Genomic DNA, 12,735 nt, shown 5'->3' with positions numbered 1-12,735 from the left:
CTGGCTGGTTTCTGTGTTAATCAGGTTGTCAGAGAAAAGCTGAGTCAAATCAGCCAATGGTTGTAAACTTGATCTTCCCTACTCTCATGTTGAGCATCACCATTACACAAGTAGGACTGTTTTGGCGGGGGGGGGCATCTTCTTTTATCTGTTTAACTGCCTACAAATCAAGCATGTGTACATTTGATCACAAAGCTGCCACTCAATTTTCATGTGTCTTGATGCTTTTCCAGTATGCTGTTCTGGACTGCATTGATCCCCTAGCTCAAGTGCAACAGTAATCAAGAAACCATCACAAGATAACAAACTGAGGTGGTGCACGTTTACTACTAGTGATCTGTAGTACCTCCTGGATGCTTTATGCTGAAATGCCATTCTATTTAGAGATTATTCCATTTAGCACAATTGGATTTCCACACTACTCAACAAAAGATGTGCATAAAGACAGAATTTCTTCTCTACAATATCTATGCACTGGTTATTTCTATCAACATTACCATGGGCAGATGACCTGCAACAGGCAGAAGGGCAAGAACAAAGTCAAAGAAGATTTATTTCAAGTTGGTTCACTCTCTATCTTCCGTCCAGCTTTGTTCTTCAGGAACAATACCCAGTTAACCAGTGACAGTGATATCAAAGCATACATGATGGTGTGATAGTTTGCAAAACTGCAGAGTACAATTTGTGTTCTTGCTTCTTCCAATACTTGAGGAGCATCCATTATTTGAGCAGCATACAGGACCATCAATGCATCAGCAGACGGTGGCTCCCTCCCCCATGTTCGATCTGATGTTAAGACACTTCATGGATTCTGGAATGTCGAATCTGACCTGCTGGTGAGATACAGCAAATAATGGGTCCAACACATTGTCTTTATGGTCTAATTCTACAAGTATGATTCAATCCATCAATATCTGCATGGAGACCTTTGCAAAGTTAATAAAACTGGAGCGACTTTGCCTTATCTAAATCCATTGTCTAGGTTGATACTGAGAATCCGTGTGATTTTATCCAATGTAGCAGTTTTGATGTAACTGAGTAGCTTCCTAGGTCACTTCAGAGGGCAGTATGAGCTCCCTGTTACATTCATTTTGGTTAATAACATTGTCCTCAAAAGAGTAGGGATTAAGTACAGAGATGTTTTACAGAATGAACTGCAGACCACACTTGGTGTTGGGAGCCATTTTGGGCCCCTTAGCTAAGTAAATAAAGTGCTGGCATTGAAGAGGTCCCAGAGGAGGTTCACGAGAATCATTCCTGGAATGAAAGGGTTAACATACAAGCAGTGTTTGATCGGTCTATACTTGCTGGAATTTTAGAAGAATAAGAAAGTATCTCATTGAAACTTATTAAATATTGAAAGGCCTAGACAGAGTGGATGTGGAGAGGATGTTTCCTGTAGTGGGGGGGGGGGGGGAGTATGCCATCACAGGGCACAGCCTCAGAATAAAGGGATGCCCTTTTAGAACAGATGATAAGAATTTTCTTTAGTCAGAAGGTGGTGACTAAAATAAAGCTTTTGACCCTTTAATATTGCAATTTTTTTAGATTTAAGAGCACAATTATAAACAAGTAATTATTTGCCCAGCATCTGATGCAATGTGTTGTGAACGATTTCCATATAGTTTGAAGTAAAATGATTCTCCAGTCTTCAAGAACTCAAACTACAAATTACATACTATATATAAATTCATTAGTCACTACAGAAAGCAAATTGAAATAAATTAAATGAAAAACCTCAGATAATAAATTTATATTTCAAGTTCATTAGAATTGCAGGTGTTTATCTATACGACAGTATTTCATAAATATGTTGTCCAATGTGATTTTATTTAATTTCCATTCTGTAGTCTACTCTCGGCATTGGGCACTTAATTTGTTTTTTATTAAAAAAGGTAAAGACTGAATTGAGCACAACCAATTTCTGAAAAGTGAGTTTACCCATGAGTAACTATGGTGGCTTCATTTCTATTATCATTTCAAAGAGCATCTCAACTCAGATGTCTGAATTGTAAACAGTCAATCAAGATAACATTGTAAAATGTAAAGAATATAACTTCACTAGATAGAATAGAAAAGACTGACATTTAAGTCAATGCCAAAGTAGTACGGTGCGAGAAAAGTATAATTTTATTTTACTACTGGAAGATCAGACATAATGGCAAATTACTTTCTGGTACAATCTTTTATACAAACAATTCCAACACTACAAGGAAAAGAATACAGCAGAATCAGAGCAATAAATTTCAAACATTAGTCTTAGAACCCTACCTTTTTAATTGTTAGTGATTTCTGAAAAGTGTATTTTAATCAACACACATAAAAGTCGCCGGTGAACGCATCAAGCCAGGCAGCATCATTAGATGCCTGGCCTGCTGCATTCACCAGCAACTTTTATGTGTGTTGCTTGAAATTCCAGCATCTGCAGACTTCCTCGTGTTTGCGTGTGTATTTTAATGTTTTTTTTTATCCCTGACACTTTTTTGACAGATGTCGAAGAATATTTGTCTTGCATTAACATGAACAAATAACAATTTTATCCCAGTGCTGCTGAAATGCGCTGAATATGGGATTCCCTTTGCGGACTTCAGTTCAGAAATGCTATTTGCTCTTTTTTTTGGGGGGGGGGGTTTGAATTTCGTGGCTGCCTTTTAGGAGACGAATCTCAAGGTTGTATAATGTCAGAATCAGAATCAGGTTTATCACCAGCATCTGATGTTAGATTTGTTAACTTAGCAGCAGCAGTTCAATGCAATAGATAATCTAGCAGAGGGAAAAAAATAAACAAAATTAAATCAATAATAATAATAATAAACAAGTAAATCAATTACATATATTGAATACATTTTAAAAAACATGCAAAAACAGAAATACTATATATTTTTTTAAAAGTGAGGTCATGTCCAAAGATTCAATGTCCATTTAGGAATCGGATGGCAGATGGGAAGAAGCTGTTTCTGAATCACCGTCAGGCTTCTGTACCTCCTATCTGATAGCACCAGTGAGAAAAGCGCAGGCCCTGGGTGCTGGAGGTCCTTAATAATGGATGCTGCCTTTCTGAGACACCGCTCCCTAAAGATGTCCTGGGTACTTTGTAGGCTAATGCCCAAGTTGGATCTGACTAGATTTACAACCTTCCGCAGCTTCCTTCGGTCCTGTGCAGTAGCCCCTCCATACCAGCCAGTGATGCAGTCTGTCAGAATGCTCTCCATAGTACAAGTATAGAAGTTTTTGGGTACATACTTCCATAATACGTGTACTTTGAATTTGAACTTTGTTTGAATATTGTTATATCTTCCAACAAATGGACTACAGTTGAAACTTACTTTCAGATGCTCTAAAACATTTGCGCTTCACAATATAACTAAACTTGAAACACAAGTCAATGTAAATTCAATCTACAAAGCATATAAAAGAATTCTGCAGGTTTTAATATAAAAACAAGTTCATTTGGGATCTCCCAGACTTGGATTTGCCCTGTGCACAGTTTATGATGAGTAATTTGATATTATAAATTGAAATATAATCTATTGGTGAAGATTATTTCTAGTTTAGTTTTCTCATACTCTCTTTCATCTCGTCACACATCTACGCTGCCTGGCTTGAAAAGGTCCCAAAGGGTGGATAGGGTATGGGGGTGTAGGGGGAAGAAGTGGGTAGAAAAATAGCCAGGCCTTATATGGCTACTTTACAAAGATGGGAGCAAGGCATTTATAAAAGCTCATTTTGTAGTACTGTGCAAAGGTCTTAAGCACCTCTGAATTTTTATATCAATTTTGTTTTAGATGTTTACTTTTTGTCTTTTGCATTAGTATATCAGTAGGAAAGAGCAAATTTTAATTTTCAAATATTCATTTTCCAAAAAATGCTAGAGAATTTTTGTATTTTGTTAAGTAACATTAATAGAGCACTTTTTAAATAAAAACTTGATTATTTTGTATGTATTTAGCCCAGCGCACGATTAAACAAAAATAACAGATAGGTGCTAATGATCAATGACATAATGAGATGAATGAACTAAACTGATAAACTGAAACAAACGTGTAGAAGGAATCAAACTGGGCAAAGGACAACCAAACTAAAAGGTGAAGGTGTGGCAGGGCAGATGTGGCAGTTTAACCTTCAAATTGTGGCAAGAGTGAGCATAGCAACAAGGCACAAGGTGGTCATCCTACATCAGCAAGATCTCTCCCAAGCAGAAGTTTCATGGCAGACAGGAGTTTCAAGATAATAAAGGACAAGGTTAAGGATCAGAAACACAGTGGTGCAGCAGATGAGAGATACATCAAACTAGCGTCCCTTCTAAATCAGAAAAAGTCCAACATTACTATCAGCTCTGAACTAAACAGAAACCACCGAAACCCAAGTACACCCCTCTACAGTCCAGACAAGTCTTGTCAGAAGTGGTCTTCGTCGAAGAGTTGCTGCTAAAAAGCAATTCCTCCAAAGTGAAAACAAAGCTAAGAGACTCACCTGCACACAAAACACAAGGATTAGGGTGTTGAACAATGGCAGCAAGTGCTTTGGACTGACGAGCAAAATTTGAAATTTTTTGCTCACACAGGAGGCAATTTGCCCGTAGAAGAGCTGGAGAGTGCTACGTGGATGAGTGTCTGCAGCAAACAGTGAAGTTCCCTGCAGGTTTGGGACTGCATTTCTCCTAATGCAGTTGGTGATCTGGTCAGAATTAATGGAATTCTTAATGCTAAGTACAAACAAATTCTCATCCGTCACATAATACATTCAAGGAGGTGTCTGATTGGTCCCAACTTCATTCTGCAGCAGGACAATGATCTAAACACATGGCCAAAGTCATAACGAACTATCTTTAATGAAAAGGAAAACAAGGAGTTCTGCAACAAATTATATGACCTTCACAGGCCATCTTGGATTACCTGGAGAGACAGAAGCAAGTCAGCCAAGGTCCGCAGGAGATCTGTGGCAAGTTCTCCAAGATGCTACCATCTGATTTTCTTATAAAAATGCACAACAGTTTTAAAGGAAAAGGGTGGTCACACCAAATATCTTTTTTTTAACTGTTTACTGCTCTTTATAGTAAATATTTCGATATTTACAAACCTTTTGTTTCTTTATTGGAGGGAGGCGAATGTTGTTCCCTTGTTCAAAAAAGGTAGTAGGGATAGTCCGGGTAATTATAGACCAGTGAGCCTTACGTCTGTGGTGGGAAAGCTGTTGGAAAAAATTCTTAGAGATAGGATCCAAAGGCATTTAGAGAATCATGGTCTGATCAGGGACAGTCAGCATGGCTTTGTGAAGGGCAGATCGTGTCTAACAAGCCTGATAGAGTTCTTTGAGGAGGTGACCAGGCACATAGATGAGGGTAGTGCAGTGGATGTGATCTATATGGATTTTAGTAAGGCATTTGACAAGGTTCCACACGGTAGGCTTATTCAGAAAGTTAGAAGGCGTGGGATCCAGGGAAGTTTGGCCAGGTGGATTCAGAATTGGCTTGCCTGCAGAAGGCAGAGGGTAGTCGTGGAGGGAGTACATTCAGATTGGAGGATTGTGACTAGTGGTGTCCCACAAGGATCTGTTCTGGGACCTCTACTTTTCGTGATTTTTATTAACGACCTGGATGTGGGGGTAGAAGGGTGGGTTGGCAAGTTTGCAGACGACACAAAGGTTGGTGGTGTTGTAGATAGTGTAGAGGATTGTCAAAGATTGCAGAGAGACATTGATAGGATGCAGAAGTGGGCTGGGAAGTGGCAGATGGAGTTCAACCCAGAGAAGTGTGAGGTGGTACACTTTGGAAGGACAAACTCCAAGGCAGAGTACAAAGTAAATGGCAGGATACTTGGTAGTGTGGAGGAGCAGAGGGATCTCAGGGTACATGTCCATAGATCCCTGAAAGTTGCCTCACAAGTGGATAGGGTAGTTAAGAAAGCTTATGGGGTGTTAGCTTTCATAAGTCAAGGGATCGAGTTTAAGAGTCGCGATGTAATGATGCAGCTCTATAAAATTCTGGTTAGGCCACACTTGGAGTATTGTGTCCAGTTCTGGTCACCTCACTATAGGAGGGATGTGGAAACATTGGAAAGGGTACAGACGAGATTTACCAGGATGCTGCCTGGTTTAGAAAGTATGCATTATGATCAGAGATTAAGGGAGCTAGGGCTTTACTCTTTGGAGAGAAGGAAGGATGAGAGGAGACATGATAGAGGTGTACAAGATAATACGAGGAATAGATAGAGTGGATAGCCAGCGCCTCTTCCCCAGGGCACCACTGCTCAATACAAGAGGACATGGCTTTAAGGTAAGGGGTGGGAAGTTGAAGGGGGATATTAGAGGAAGGTTTTTTACTCAGAGAGTGGTTGGTGCATGGAATGCACTGCCTGAGTCAGTGGTGGAGGCAGATACACTAGTGAAGTTTAAGAGACTACTAGACAGGTATATGGAGGAATCTAAGGTGGGGGCTTATATGGGAGGCAGGGTTTGAGGGTCAGCACAACATTGTGGGCCAAAGGGCCTTACTGTGCTGTACTATTCTATGTTCTATGTTTATTTTTGAAAGAACCTTCACTTCACATCTTTTTCTAAACATGAGGCTAAGACTTTTGAACAGTATTGCAAGCTTTAGAAATAGGGCAGAAACAGATCATCACCAATGCAAGGTGCAGAAAAAGAATTTGGAACCTCTGCTTTGGTGGATGAACTTACATTTCCTGATTATACAAAGTGGAAAAGCTGAAATGCTATTCCTGACAGAAGCTGTACTCTACAGACTCATCTGGTTTCACTCCTTAGCCGATGTGTGCAGCTGAAAGATGCTCTGTATTCCTATTTAATACTAAGCTCAGCTTCCAATTCAACATCCTCTCACAAGATCACTTCTTTCCACTCCAAGTTAACTGTGCATCTTTCAGGCATCCAGCATCTCTTCTGCCCTAGCCTGTTAAACTCTGCCACAATTTATCTTGGACTCAACTATTCTCAATACTCTACTGGCCAGTCTTCCACACTGCATAGGCTTCAGCTAATTAACAATGACAGCCACATCCCAAGGTATGGGGGATGGGGGCACCACGGTGGTGTAGCACCTAGTGCAACATTATTACACCTTGGCACATCAGAGTTCAGATTTCAATTTCGACGATAGCTGTAAGAAGTTTGTACATCCTTCCTACGAGTGCGTGGGTTTCCTGCGGGTGCTCCAGTTTCCTCGCACTTTCCAAAGACAGACTGGTTAGCAGGGTAATTGGTCATCATAAATTGTCCCGTGATTTGGCTAACATTGCAAAGGTGGGTTGCTGGATGGTGTGGTTCATTGGGTCAGAAAGGGCGTGTTCCACACCGTATCTCTAAATAAATAAAAATCCCAATTACACCATGCCTATTCACCCATCCATTTTCTCTGCCTCACACTGGCTTCAGTGAGACCTCAAGTATATGGTTCTCATTTTTGCAATCAAATCCCTCCATGGTCTTGCTCCCCAGTGCTCCTCCAACTCTGCTCTTGCTGGTGTATTACTGGTACTCTCAACTACAAACAAAAATTCTCATCTAAATTCTGGAATACCCTAGAACGCTGCTACTCTCTTACTTCTTTTAAGGCACTTCTTATTGTCTTTGGCCAAGTTCACGATCATTGGTTTCAATACAACTTCAATACCCGCTCAATATGGAACACAGTCTCGCTGTAGCTTGGTGTTAAAATTTCCTTAATACAGTTGTGAAACATCCAGGACTTTTCACTGCTTCACTATTGTTGATTTGACGTGGCATTCCATAATACTTAGAAATTTATAGAGAGTGGAAAGTCATCATCACAGGCGGAAATGCAGAGTTCAAGTTACAATCAAATCTGCCAGACTCTTGTACCTATTCAAACATTTGTATGTTACCGTACAATTAGAAGTATTTTTTCAGCCCAAGTACTTAAGCAACAAATTGAATTACAGTAAAACTGCTTAACAAAAAATGCAATCATTTTATGTTGCAGACTTGCACGTTTTCCTCTATTGTTCTTTATCGCAACATTGAGACATTGTTAAACAAAAATATGTTGAAAAAGAACATGATCAGGCAAGGAATAGAAGGACACAGGCCCTGTGCAGCCAAATGAAATTAGTTAGATTGGCATCGTGCCGATTGCTGGATCAAAGGGCCTGCTCATACAGTCCTATGTTCTGAGAAACCTCAATCAATTTTTAACTAAACAGTAGAGAATATTTTCATACACCTTTTAAATATTGCCTTTTATTGGCAATAGGTCACATTATCCAAGTACATAATTTGACTTGATGTAACAACCTATACAGTTCTTGTTAGAAGAAGTTGGAAAAACCAAACAAAACTGAGGAGGCCATTTCACAGATCACTATTCATTTCAAAATAGCAACACTGAGCTTCCAGTTGATTATCACTTGAGTTCTCCATTTCACTCCAAATCTTGACCCCTCATTGGCCTCAAAAACAGTTCCAATGAAGCCCACCATATGATGGAACTGCACTTTGTCTACACCTGTACATTGCAGCACTTTCAGATATCCAGTCATTCCCAGCTGTGGAAGAAATAATCAATTCTGTTTCAAAATCAAACTGTAACATTAACTCAATTTTTCTTCACTCCAAAGATCTTACCCAACCTTCTATTTCCAGCATTCTCTTTTAATTCATTTCTCTAGAACTGCTTTATTCTGCATCTCAGTTCCGGTATTGTCAAATTACCTTCACCCCCCCCCCCCAAATACTGTTAACACATCTCATTATTTACACCACCTCTATGCAGGTCAACTACAATTAACTTACACTATCCCCCAGACAACAGAAACATGCCTTCTAAATTTCCTGGTTTCCACCCAATCAGAGCAAGTTACTTCATTCTCTCCACTCCATCCTTTTCTCTACAACTTAAAACATTCCAAATTTGATCAAAGATAGGCCTAAACTCAGATGCTGTTGAACTTGTTGAGAATCTCCAGCATAGCTTTTTATATTCAGAACCACTGTTTCATTTTGCCAACTACTGATTTAACTCACAATAGTAGAGAATTCTGTAGTACAGTTAAAAGTTTGGCTGTTTTAATAAGTGCATTTGTTAACACAATATTAATATTGCTATTGCACAAGTAATAAACACTTTACATTTGGTATTTATTGCCACCTTTCTTCAGGACTGTACATTGGTTTATTACAGAAAGACCTCACCGATTGTTCCTGTCAAAGCAGTGGGATTACACAAGCATCATTTTGTATAAAAAGGAGTAACAGCCTGTGTTACACTGTCACAATGCTATGAGAGCAAAACATAAAAATTATGAAATTAAATGCAAAATGCTGAAAATAACAAGGACACATTTAATATAATTGACCCAATTCCTTTTCCACAATTGCTTCCTAACCTGTGTATCATCACTGATAATACCACTGCACTAAGTTGCGCTTGATAAGACTGCTGAGTGCAGAATTGTAAATAATGTTCTGTTCTTCTTCTGCTGAAGAAAACAAGTTTTTAACGAAAAATATACTGAATGAAAACTTAATTAAATACAATTTTCTTTAATGTTCTATGCCACTTAACTTTAAGTAAATATATGGGGGGCACAGAATGTTATTTTCTACTTTGCAATCATCCAACTCTTCTGATTAAGGTTGAATTAACAATAGGTGAACATTTTGTAGGAAAATACAAAGTTATACAGAGACCCTCAGCTAACAATTGTTTTTTTGTAAAAAGGAGCGCAGAATGTTGAGGATGATATAGTAGGCACAATTCCTCAAATGGTGTTGAGATTATTTATGCTCACTTGAAGAAAAGCATCACCAACAATGCAACATGCCTTTAATTCTCTGAATAAACTAATACTGTCTACTCATTTCTTGGGCTGGGCCTCTGACTCCAGCACTGACCTTTCATTAGCCACATTAACACAACACTGGCTATTGTAATTTCCACCCTAATCTTGCAAAGGCAAAAGCACAATTGAAGCATCCTCTATATTCCTCTTCGTCACAATTTCTGATTACCTCTCTCCTTCCAAAATGAATTTAACAGAAGTACAGTAACTTTGCTGCACTATAACAGAAAATTACCCACTCAATTGTATCAATTCAGATTTAATGTCTTTCCTCTAGCCAATTTCTGCTGTACACAGCCACAAAGAACACTACAAAATCCTTATCTCAATGGTTAACCTGGAGTGGTCCACAGAGTTTGAGGATCTCTCAACTATAGAGGGCAGTGGCACCATTTCCTTCAAGGAAAGAGGTCACTATCTGAGAGGAAATCTTAAAGATAGCTTTGGCAGAAAGACCAGAGGGGAACAAAGGGAAAATCTTTCACCTTAAAAGTGGTGCTGGTTTGGAATTCACCATTCAAAATGGCGGGAGGCAAAGGGAAGGCTGATGTGCTAGTGCTATAGAACCACTGTCTTAAAAAACCAAAACAATCTACATAACTCTTTTGGACATGGACTCTACCTGCATCCTCAATTTCTGTTGATGCTTTGACCACAGTTAAGCCAAACAAACACATAACTATGCTTAGAGGTGACTGGATTTCAAAAGCAGAAATTCTGGGAGGCAAATTTATCCATGTTACATGCAACTGTAGCCTCCTCACCATTGCTCAAAAAAAAACCAAAACACACAAATAGGGACTGAATGAGAATTGATCCAAATCAGAAAACCACTTTAAGCAGAACCTTTCAAAAATAATCTACTTTAAACATTTAACTTTTATTCAGTAGAGAAAAGAAATTATATCAATTCCACTTCAATACTTCAAATACACCTTATAAAAATTGAGGTATCTTAAATACAATTCCATTAAAAATAAAGCTTTGCATCACCCACAAAGTCCTGGTTCACAGAGCAAATGCCTTGGACAAGTAAAGGTAAATCCAGGACAATATAGACAAAAGCAAACATTACAACGTTTTGTCAAGTCTATTTTTAAATCATCTTTATCGAAATACTTGTTCTCAAATCGTCTAAATTTCAGAACCTGAAAGATGCTAATGTAATCAAATGATCAGGCAATGGTCAATGGTACCTGGGAAGCAATTTCGAGAAATTCAGATGAGACTTCATCAGTCTTACAAAATATGAGTATTTAGGAACCAATACATCTTAGTACTTAATTCACAATTCCGCCACCATCATAAAGAGCAATAAAATAAAGCATCCAGTACAAATGATGGTAACCTAAAAATTTCTTCTACTTCTATGAACCCATTGTGTGATTTGATCAAGTATGGTCAACTATCTTACTGCGCTGTTCTAAAAAATGCGCTTTGGTCCATCCAAAGGACGTTTTTGGATAAAGATATCAATTAAAAAATCATTTCATATGTGCAGTAAATAATGTTTTTAAAATCAAACAAGCACGCAAAATGCTATTTCATTAACCCGCTATATCCTACACAGGTTACGCAGAATTATTTTTTTCCCCCGAAAACCAAAATATCCAACTTAACGTTGATTTAGATTTGCAGAACGTCAAATTCAAGACTGAAAAAAGCCAAAACTAGCTTTTTTTTCCGGGAAAACTACAAACACGTTAGCATTGAGAATAGGGACGTATTCCGTTATTGCAAATTACACGAATGGTTAGACTGTCAATATTCCAAAGTCAGGCTATCCTGCTTTAAATTGCCGGAATTTCTCCCCCAATACAATGACATTCACTTTCACTGGAAACCTTCAACGAACGCCCATTTTCTCTAAACCATTTTGCTGAAGCCTTTCCTCCCGTCCGTTAGAGAAGCCCGAGGTAGCCGCGAGTACCCCAAACCGGTGAAGTGACGCCCCGCACCTGGTAAGCAGCCGCTCCCGCGATTCCGGTCCCTCCACAGCGCTCCTGGCCCCTGACTTTCCAGCCACCGCTTGCCCGTGTTCCCCCTCAGTAACCCCACATGGCCTCGACCTTGTGCGGGGTTAACGGCAGACGGCAGCAAGAGGCTGGCTGGCTGGTAACGGGACGCGAACAGCCACGGCTGATTGCCTCCGCCCCACTGGCTCCGGCGCCGCTGTCTCGCTCTGCCTCTGCCGGCCACACCCTGGATCCGGGACCTTAGCAACAGCAGCCCTACCAGAAGGGAAGAGGAGATTCGACACTGCGTCCACTACACTCAACACCCAGCCACTGCCTCAGCAGTAATAAACCTGAGCATTTACCCAGAACGGACACCGAACTAACCGTCCACCCTTCCGCAAATTCGCCCAGCGCTCATCACCCGTCGACCAGCCGCTCCTCCCCCTCCCTGACACAAAGTATTCCGGCCGTAAACCAATCGTTCTTTGAATAACAGTGGAGTTGGTACAGGTAGTTTTTTTCATTTTTTAAAAATCTACGATTAAAAGTATAACTATGATCCTGAAATTACCTGAATTTATTGCAATATTATCGCCTTGTGTGTTAACAGCATCCCAATGATTCTCAATGCGTTTGCTGTGGGACAGTAGGGGGAAGAGATATGGCTTTTAGCAGGAAATTAAAGGCAGCAATAATTTGGAGCAAAAGGAGCTTGCCTTACATATTAAAAGAGATTACGACTCGACATTATACTTTGCACGTTAACTTTCTTTTGTTTGAAACTGCGTTTACATCTAAATGGATGGATTCCCTTGGACATTTGCGCTTTTAGCTGATTGGCAGTTGCCATGGGGATTGGGGCATTGACGTAGAAGCGCCGGGGTCTGCAGTGTTCCGACTCGCTTAACCCCGAGGAGAGTGGCTGGGCACGGGGCGAGCGGCTTTCCCTGGGCGAGAAC

General features: G+C 39.8%; 1 protein-coding gene across 2 annotated transcripts in view; it reads right to left on the bottom strand.

Moving 5' to 3' along the window:
- LOC134345310 (guanine nucleotide-binding protein subunit beta-4) overlaps nucleotides 1-12,489 on the bottom strand; it is a 52,245-nt gene extending 39,756 nt beyond the window's left edge. The window contains exon 1 of one of the 2 annotated variants that reach the window (XM_063045766.1): nucleotides 12,348-12,489. The gene's annotated coding sequence lies outside the window, so the exon portion shown is untranslated. Of the gene's footprint in view, nucleotides 1-11,776; nucleotides 12,188-12,347 lie in introns of those variants that run through there. The other variant, XM_063045765.1, reaches the window with a different exon arrangement.
- Nucleotides 12,490-12,735: the final 246 nt, after the last annotated feature.

Source organism: Mobula hypostoma, chromosome 4 (assembly GCF_963921235.1).
Source record: "Mobula hypostoma chromosome 4, sMobHyp1.1, whole genome shotgun sequence".
NCBI classification, from domain to species: domain Eukaryota; kingdom Metazoa; phylum Chordata; class Chondrichthyes; order Myliobatiformes; family Myliobatidae; genus Mobula; species Mobula hypostoma.
Note: the sequence above shows the minus strand (reverse complement) of the source record. Positions and strands in the feature narration are given on the sequence as shown.